This window comes from Mchenga conophoros, linkage group LG5 (assembly GCF_057382185.1).
Source record: "Mchenga conophoros isolate Kocher_MC1m ecotype Shallow Benthic linkage group LG5, M_conophoros_male_GT1.1, whole genome shotgun sequence".
Classification (NCBI taxonomy): domain Eukaryota; kingdom Metazoa; phylum Chordata; class Actinopteri; order Cichliformes; family Cichlidae; genus Mchenga; species Mchenga conophoros.
Window position 1 is genome coordinate 33811586 of NC_140530.1, and position 10050 is coordinate 33821635.

Sequence of the window (10050 nt, forward strand, 5' to 3'; positions counted from 1 at the left end):
ACTCGTGGAACGTGTCCAGAGAGAGGTGTTTTTGTATGTAAGATATCAGACAGCTTCCCAACACTGACAGTGACCACAGATAACTGAGATTTGTGCTCCTTCTTTGTTCGCCCACTGTGCTGCACCTAACTGGATAAAATTTTAACTTAAATTTAGGTAGTATTACAAGAAATGTGTTTCTGACGACATTTGAGGCAGAAAAATGAAGCATGCATTCGCTGAATCTGTCTTCGTTTTAGATCAACAACAGCTATTTTTGGCTGGACAGTGTTTATTTGCATAGAGCAGCCTAGACCTCAGTGTTTTAAGACTTTGTTTGACAGAAAGAGCAGACTAAAGGGAAATGGCATGCAGCAAATGGCTGGTGGGTAGACTCAAATCAGACCGCCTGAGAAAGGACATGAGCCTTCAGTACATGGGCCACATGATTTACTGGGTAGGCAGATATCAACCTGTGAATGTGGAGCAGGCGACTCAACTTGGCACTTACAGAAAGCACTGAATGACTTGTTACATAGAGAATGGACACCTACCAATGCAACCAGGCTCAGGGACCATCTGCCACACCTAAGTAGACTTGCTGCTGAACCTCTGAGATCAGGAATAAGTGTAGCTTTTACTTCAAGCAAACAGTACAGTCAGTTTAGAGTCCTGTACTGGAGAAAGTCTGTTGCAGATTTCATGCTTGTCCATTCGACATTTGTTGAGATAGGTATGCAAGTCTAAAATACAAACCTTATGGTAGTGCTATGTAATGTTAAAATCAGTGTAAGTAGGTTTCTATCCTCAGGGGACAAATCTGAAGACTCGCAATCTGTCCAAAAGTTGTTAAAATATGTTAGCATGGACCAAAGTATACGATGGATGAACTGGCGCATGTAAAAAATAAAAGTTTACTTGCAGCATTCCCAAGCTGTTGTTTTATCAGAAAATTCAGGCAAGGATTAACTGAATTTGTTCTCTGGTGTTCATACTGTGGTCTGATTCAAAGCCCACAAAGTGGGTGAGCGTTTGATAGTCATATGGCTCACACATTACGCCGCAAACATTCCAGTGCAGGTCAAACTACTGCAAACACAGAAGGATATCAGATTGGATGCACAGCCTTCAGCCAAGAAAACAGATTTTTCAGCCGCTTTGACATTAAATGAGCCAAGAGGAGCAACAGCAGGAGACAGCAGAGGAATATTTTTTATATATAGCTCCAGATATTCAGTGTTGTGACTGAAGTCAGTGAAGCGCTGGAGATGTCGTCCATTTGTAAAACCCTGACAACTGTGTCTAATGACTTCAAGCACCTCAGCTCAGCATAGTGCAGAATATCATCCAAACTCATCACCAGTGTCTGGACCTTTATCTACTGAACACTTGAATACTCTGCACATGTACACAGGTCTATCAACACCTGCATAACAGTGATAGTGGCGAGGAAGAATTAGGCATATCTGGGACTTACGTTGTGCAAGATTCCTCGCTAATAAGGTTATTAGAAAATAAAGCAGCCTGTACCACCCCTAAATTGCCAGATCGGGTGAAAACAACATATCAAGGGGATGAACTTGTTAGCAAAGGGTTACCCATCAACACACTGGCACAGAGGAACATTGTGCTTTTGGCCACCTAATCTAATGTTAACTATTCTTTGAGTTTTTGGAAGTAAGATTTTCTAACTGCTAGTTTATCTACTTTGTTCAACAGAAAGCCAAGCATTGTGACCATCTTTTATTTGGTGCATTTGTAAAGCTTTTTTAGAGGGTCAATATCTTCACTGAACTTTCCCACATACAAGTATAAAACAGACCAACATACTAGGCAGTATCAAAGAGGAAGGCTAAGTCATGCACTCCATAAAGCACTAAAAACACAAAACAAAGATAAGCACAAATAAACACAAGCGTAAACCAATAAATGAAGCTGAAAATAAAGCAAGGGCTGCATAGAGATAAATAAAGGCTACTTTACAAGAGTCAGCCATTAGAGCCAGTATAGAAGTCTTGCACAGCATCAGCATTGCTAACCCTTAAGCGCTTTAAATATAACATAACAGCCAATCAGCTACGCATGAATGCATCATGTGGTTTTGGTGATCCACTACACCCTTTTACACAATATCTGTCAGTCTGTATAATAAGAAATGAGCACCAAACATTATAGAAAGTATTACTCAGCTTCAGCTCGTTCTTCAGCACAGGCTTTCTGCTGTGATCCAGCTTTAAAACTGGGAACTGTTGTTAAGTACATTAAAGGGGTATTTATGAAAAAAATGAAGCCAACGTGGTTATCTCCTGGAATTTATGAAAGAAAGAAAGAAAGAAAGAAAGAAAGAAAGAAAGAAAGAAAGAAAGAAAGAAAGAAAGAAGACGGTCTTTTTTTCCAGAGACTGCATACTGTTCTTATTAACTCCTGCAAGGACGATGATGGCAGCTGCTAGTCCCATGAGGTCATCCTTCAGGCTTGAATGGAGAATATAGGTCTGTAACCTCCCAGAGCCATCACAAAAAAAGACCCAAAAACTGACTGAAAGAAAAAACTGGAAGTAAATGAGTGGCATTTATCTGCACAATAACATGCAGAATCTTTCATTAAAACAATTTTGAACCTAGACAAATCAAACTTTTAGTGAATCTAGGAGTAACCACACACATCAATGTCGGTTTTTGCTTGCTTTTGATGGCTGGCCTGGGGTCTGTTTGTGGTTTTTGTTAGTGCACCATGCAGTGAAGGCAGAAAGACATGCAAGGCCAGCCTGTTAGTAATCAGGCCCAGCAGATTATTAAATGCAATGATTGAGGAAAAGATAAGAAACAGAGCCAGCTCAGTTAGTTAGAAGAAGACTAAGAACCCTCTTAGTCACTACCTAGAATTATCAGTGTTTATAAATTTTACCTCAGCAGATATTTTTGGATTTTTAGAATTAGTTTATAAAGAATGTTTTCTTCTAGAGTATTGCATAGGGAAAATGTCTGTATGCCTATCACAGAGGAAACAAAGAGACTGGCTGTTTAGGTGGAGAAAAACACCGAAAACACTCAGAAAAACAGTCATCTTTTAATTAATTAAGTAATTTATATTCCTGGAGTATAGTGCAAAAGAATGATACCTATTCTACCGAGTCAACTTGGTTAGCAAAGTGCATCGACAGTGCACAGTGATATTTAACAAGAGTCTAATTTGGAACCACAAAACAAAATGTAAATAAAAATAAACCGGGGCTACCAGCAACCATGCCTTTTGCATGGAACAGCTAAATTAAAAGGTTTGAGCACTATGTGACATGGCGAGCTGTTTATATCTACAGGTGGATTAAAATATGAAGGTGATGCATTGGCAAAACAACTACACTGAGCCAAACAAGTAAATTCTTAGTAATATTTATCCTAAAGTTATGGTTTTGCCTGCACCTGTTCAGCACCTGTCAGTTTTATTAAACCAGACATGCTGGGAGCAGACATCCCATCTCCGTCATTAAGGCCTTGCTAATGTGCTACAATTGCAGATTTAAGTGGAATCAGAGTCAAGCGAGGTTAAGCTTCCTTCCTGAAACAACAGCCATCTGTAGGTAGAGGATGAAAGTCATTTAAAGGATGTTGCAGACAGGCATTGAGAGGTGGTTATGACATAAAATACTCTCTGAAATGTAAGGAGAGAGTCTGCTTTCCTTTTGGTTTTATCTGAGCACTGGGCAAGCAGGACTTGCCTTTCTTGCCCAGATACTGTAGACATCTGCTGCATTCAGATAATATGGACTACTACATGAAGTAAAGCTAAAGAGGCTTATTTTATTAGGCTATAAATATGTAGCATTTCTTCTGCAAAGTCAGACATTAAGATGTACGGGGGTTGGGCTGGATATTTTAAAGCAAGAGTCAGTGGGGACTGGTTTGTTTTTAGAACCAATCTCACATGCTATTTTAGGACCTGGAGTTTTTGGCACTTCTATAGCAGCTTTATTTCTCGACTCCTTTAGGTTGCCTCTTTTCTATTGACAGAAAAACTCACTACAGAATAAGGATACTTCATTTGTTTAATTTGCAAAACTTGGGCAAGGCTATCTTTATTTTGTTTATCAAATCTAAATTTACTGTAACAGATCTAGCAAATTGTCTCCTAAATAATGCACATTTATTAATTGTCAAAATCCAAAAGGAAAAAACACGTGAAAAGTTAAATGTACACATATTTACTTTCAGAACAGTTGACTAAGTAGTTTAGCTTAGCTTAGCAAAACGAATAAAAATAGGGAACAGCATTATACAGATTATTTGCTTGTAACTGAAAAGAAACTAAGTTAGGCAACCTGTTTCTTTTATTTGGCTCTCACAAGAAACTGAATACACATAGACTATTTATCAAACTGTCAAACTATTCAGTTCATACCAAAAAAAATTGTATTGCTTAATTTTCTAAAAGGCAACCAAGTGAAAGAAACACAAGTATTAAGGGACACAGTGGTCATGCATAAGAAAACTGGCCAAAATTCCTTCACTTGACATTTTCCAGACTAGAAAAGATGTCCAAAAATCTGTCAGTCACCAACAAAATGTAACAATGAGCCTCTTAATTAGGGCCCAGTGTAACAGTCAAGAAAAAGTAGCCAATTTACCACCTGTGCAGTTTAGCTGCGTTCCCATGGACTTCTGCAACATAGCACATGCAATGTTTTAGCTTTTATTTAAGAAATAAATTTCTTTACTTTGCTGTTAGACTTTTTTCTGACGAGCTGACCTTGGAATACGATTTTAAGAATGTTCCTATAGACTGTAAAAAAAAAAAAAAGAAATTAAAAAAAAGAAGAAACAAAACAAAACAAACCCTAAGGAGTTTCCTTTCGGCTAAACCAAGTTTCCAGACCACAAACAGTTTGGTGGTTTAGTCTGACAAATGTTCTGGTAAAAGAAAGACACAGTGCTGCTTTTGGACAGAGATTCATTAGAAATACAGGAGAGGTATGTTTTTTTTCTCCCATCTCCTGCTTTCCCATAAAAATGAACACACACACACGCACACACAGATATACACACGTAATTGAGATGACATCACTGCAGTAGTATGGACGACTTCCAACCTCGCTCACTCATTCAAATTTCAGGGTCTGTTAAGAAAATCCCATTATTTCTATAAGAATATGAGCTGCAGCTGTTTCATAAAAGATATCATCAGCCATAAGTTGGCTGGCTCAGTTGAAACAAATGGGTTTCTATTGAGAAACGTGTCCTACTGCACAACAAGGCTTTGTGTCTCTGCCCACAGTGCTGTAACATGGGGCAGCGACTGCACTTTTCCTGCTTGATCTCATGCCAAACAAAGAGCGGGCTCCTTTTTTGTCATGACCTCATGCTCATATACTTAACCAACCTCTGAACAGATCCAGCACCTCATTCCAGCACGTAATTTTCTTTTTTTTACTTTCATAAAATGAATTCTTCATCTATCAATAAAACAGTGGTGGAAGACTTTTCGGCTTTTAACTTATACAAAGTCTCCTGTTCAAAATCCCATTTAAGTAACAGTGTATGTATAATATGTGTTATATTATATATGCATAAGCAGAAAAATAAGCTATGAGTAAAAGTGTACACTAGTAAGTTGTGTGAGGAGTGTTGTAGTTTGAAAAATGTCCTGTACTTCAAGAGGAATACTGGAGTTTTCCCAGAAAAATGTACTTTAAGGCTCAAAAATATTGATTCTTCAGGAATACTGGCACCAGAGAGTGTTGTATATGCTATCTTAATGATCTCTTAATGAGTATGAAAAATGTATTGTTGGGACTATTTAACTGCCCTTCATACTTTTAGGCAGTTTAATATATAATTTTACCAGCTTAAAAGCCATCTTTAAGTAACCAATAATAGACCTACAGCTATCACATGCAAAGTAGTTTAAACTTAAATATTAAGTAAAACACAATATCTCAAGTGTGTTTCAGTGCAACTCTTTAATGTACTAGTTCAGTGTGTGCAAGCTGCATTTTACTCCATCAAGGTGGAGCTAGTTTTCACAGCTTCACTCACAATTATTTACATATAGATAGTTCAGTCCATAGGTTCCCTTAGAGTCCCTTTAGAGTAAAGTAAATGAGGTGGTTATGCAAATTCAGTATAAATTCTAGTTTTGTAGTTAGAAATGGAACAATTAAAAGTGACAGCTGTCCCAAAATTGGAGGTGGGAGGGAGGGATGGATGGATGGATGGGTGGATGGATGGATGAAAAAAAGACATTGCCTTCTGTGTGCAATAGTTGTTTACAAAACTTTGTGTCATATATTTTCAATAAAACCTTCAAAGGAGTTCAGTGGGGAAATCATTTATTTGTAGAACTTCTAATAATCAGTGATGTCATTTTTTTAAAGTGACTTTAGCTGTAAAGAGCACGATATGTCTCTGTGAAATAATGTGGAACTGAAGTATGAAGAGACACAAGGAAATTGGAAAATAGGAAATACACAACTCTTTGCCGCTCCAGGTCACAACAGATCCCAGGGAAAAAAGCAGAAAGAAAACCCATAATTCATTCTCCTTTGCCACATAAAATCATTACAGATGAACAGTAACTCACAGCATCCAGTTTGAGATACATTTCTAGCATATTTGCTGCCTCTGGGACTCATTTTGACAGAAGCATTCCCCTCTGGACTGTCTGTCAGTCCTGGTGGCTTGTTAAATCGGGTCATGTTTCTGTTCTAAGGTTAAGATCACACAAATGATTGAAAGGGTGTGTGTTGGATGGATCTGCCACAGGCCAGTTCTTCCAGACTGCATCACTCACTGCCAGTTGTCCTGGATCCAACCTTTCTGCCAATTATTTTTCAAACCATTCAGGCCCCCCGAGGTCTTACAGAGACCTCTTGTAAATAGAAAATTTGCATGAAATTTGGCTTACTTATGTGCCAAGCAGCTATGCCATGAGGAGTATTTTATTTCACTCACAAAACTTTGAGAAGGAAAATAAATTAAGGACATATTTAAACAAGCCAAAAATGTTTCAATGAAGTAAAAGATGGGCGGTTTTTATTGTGCACTTTAATGGATGCGTAATGAAATTATGGCTCATAGTTAAGACCATAAAAAGAGGTGTCAAGGTGATGTATAATTAAACATTTTAGGTATTTTTCAAACTTCAAAGTGCAGGCAGACACTGAGTTTTCTGTATAGCGGTCTATGAAGAACAGACCTAGTGAAACAACGGTGTGTGTATGTGGGGATGGGGGGCGGGATGCAAGGCAGGCTGGTTATAGATCAATCAGAGCCGGGTTGCGTTTTTTAATGTTTAAAATGGATAATAAGAACGGACAGATCCAGACAGTTTCATATAAAGTCAAAGAAGAGGGACTAATGCGTTACTTTCTTACATGTATCAAGTGTTTCTTAACAGCCCTTCTAACAGACCCACCACTGTAGTGTCGTCCGCAAACATCATTGTGAAGTTTGCGGACGACACTACAGTGGTGGGTCTTATCACCAACGGTGATGAGACGGCTTACAGGGAGGAGGTCAGCGCCCTGACCCACTGGTGTCAAGACAACCATCTCACCCTCAACGTCGCAAAGACAAAGGAGTTGATAGTGGACTTCCGGAGGTGCAGAGAAGTACACACCCCCATCACCATCAACGGCGCTGCTGTGGAGAGAGTGAGCAGCTTCCGGTTCCTTGGCGTACACCTGGCTGAGGATCTTACGTGGTCAGTACACACAAACAAAACAGTGAAGAAGGCGCAGCAGCGCCTCTTCTTTCTCAGGAGACTGAAAAGATTCGGCATGAGCCCCCGCATCCTCAAGACCTTCTATCGCTGTGCCATTGAGAGCATCCTCACTGGATGCATCACCACCTGGTATGGCAACAGCACCGCCTACAACTGTAAAGCTCTCCAGCGAGTAGTGCGGTGCTCTGAACGGATAATTGGAGGTGAGCTTCCCTCCCTCCAAGACATCTACAGGAAGCGGTGCCTGAGGAAAGCGGGGAGGATCATCAAGGACTCCAGTCACCCCAGCCATAAACTGTTCAGACTGCTTCCATCAGGAAGGAGGTTCTGCAGCATCCGGTCCCGTACCAGCAGACTGAGAGACAGCTTTTTCCATCAGGCCATCAGACTGCTGAACACGTCATAGACACCTCAGCTTCACTACTGGAACTTCAACATTATGCACTCCACACTGTATATAAATGCCACTTGTTTTGCACATATTCAACTCTGTATATTTTATATATTTTATTATTATTATTATTATTATTATTTTATTTTATTTTTTTACTATTTAATTTGTAAAAATGTGTATACACACACACACACACACACACACACACACACACACACACGTAGGAAAATATTTAGTATACACATCCAGAAATGCATACACTATTATATATTGTACATATATTTATTAGTTTCAGGTTGGCCATTCTTGTATTTTGCTCGTTTGTGTTGTTGTGTTTGCACATCTCTGTTGCTTGTGGGGCTCGCACACAAGAATTTCACTCGCATGTGCTGTGCCAGTGTGCCTGCACATGTGATGTGACAATAAAAAAAGTGATTTGTGAACACTGTTCAGGTCGCTGGATTGTTGATTTGAATGGTGAGATATACAGATGTGTGCATGATTTAGGTTTGATCCGTGTTAATGTAACTTTACCCGAATTCCTTATTAATAAGACTCTGTATGCATGAGTTGTTTTAGAAGCATATTACAGACTGTGATGGATTACCTCTGCTCAGGGTCACAGACCTTTAAAAGGTTTTTAAATATAGAGTTTTTATCTCTTCGTCTATTTCGAATCCTAGACCTCAGAATGGACTTCCTTTTATATGAGTCGTGAACAAATATTTCTGTGCAATTATAGGAAAGGGATACAGAGTTTTAATGAGGTCAGAAAAAAGCAAATACACATTTATAGGAAGGCTACTCATGCAGCACAGAGGAAAAGGGCTAAAGCTAATCAGGCTGAACGCTAGTTGGAAGCAGGATTTGAAATGAATTTTGCACTCTTGATGCAATAATTTGACATTTTGGGAAATCCACGTACTCAGTAATACATGCCAAGATTGACACCACTCTGCATTAAATGATGATGGAGTGATGGCGGCTACGTCATCAGGCGACACGTTAACTGATAATATTTTTTTAAATAGACTGGAAAGTGAGTCTGAAAGCTTTGAAACCTTTGTACCAAAAGGTAACAGAATCCATCTATTTCTTTCAAAGATTACAAAATAACAGATTACATCTGGTTTAATTCAGAGAAACCAGAATGTCAATGACATCATAGCTCATCTGGGTCACTATCCATCACAGTTCACAGGTTATTATGATGTGTGAAGTACAAAGAGAAAGTGATAGGTTTGTTGTCGCTGGCTGGCCGTATTGCACAGTGGACAGAGTAATGCCACTCAAATTGAAAATACTAAACGTGACCTTGACCTTGAGTAGAATGTTTGTGAAAACCCATTAGGTGATCACTGTATGCATGTTTCATTAAATTCTGACCATTACTCATTATTATCATGACCACTGGATGAGGATCAGTTGTGAATGTGAACAGACAGAATAACAGATGCCTCACCATGAGTATGAGCTCCTGCTGGATGTTCATGGGTTTAAAACATCATGTTCAGATGAAAAGCTGTGGTTCTGAAAGTGTTACACATTCCATTTCTTGGCCAAATGAATTACTTGAATATTTTAACTGGTATCTTACAGTTGTTGCCTCAGACCTTTTCTTCAGGTAAGTAGCAGACCTTGTAATTTTAATCCTTTCAGCATTTTTAAAACATCCCTACACGATTTACCTTGGGAATAGATTATTTCCCAACTTAAATGAAAAATTGTGAATTAATATTGGTTGGTTTCCACTATTGAGCCTGAAGCTGCGCATTGCTGTGGCCAAACCAAACAGCCCAGGAGCTACTGGGCTCAGGTGAACACATGGGGTTTCCTGACACAAACCCGGCTCCGCTGCATCCATCCACGACGTGCAGACAGAAAAACTCAAGTTGTTACCGATACAATAACACGGGATGAATCACCCCGGATTTTATTTTACTCCACAACACAGCAGC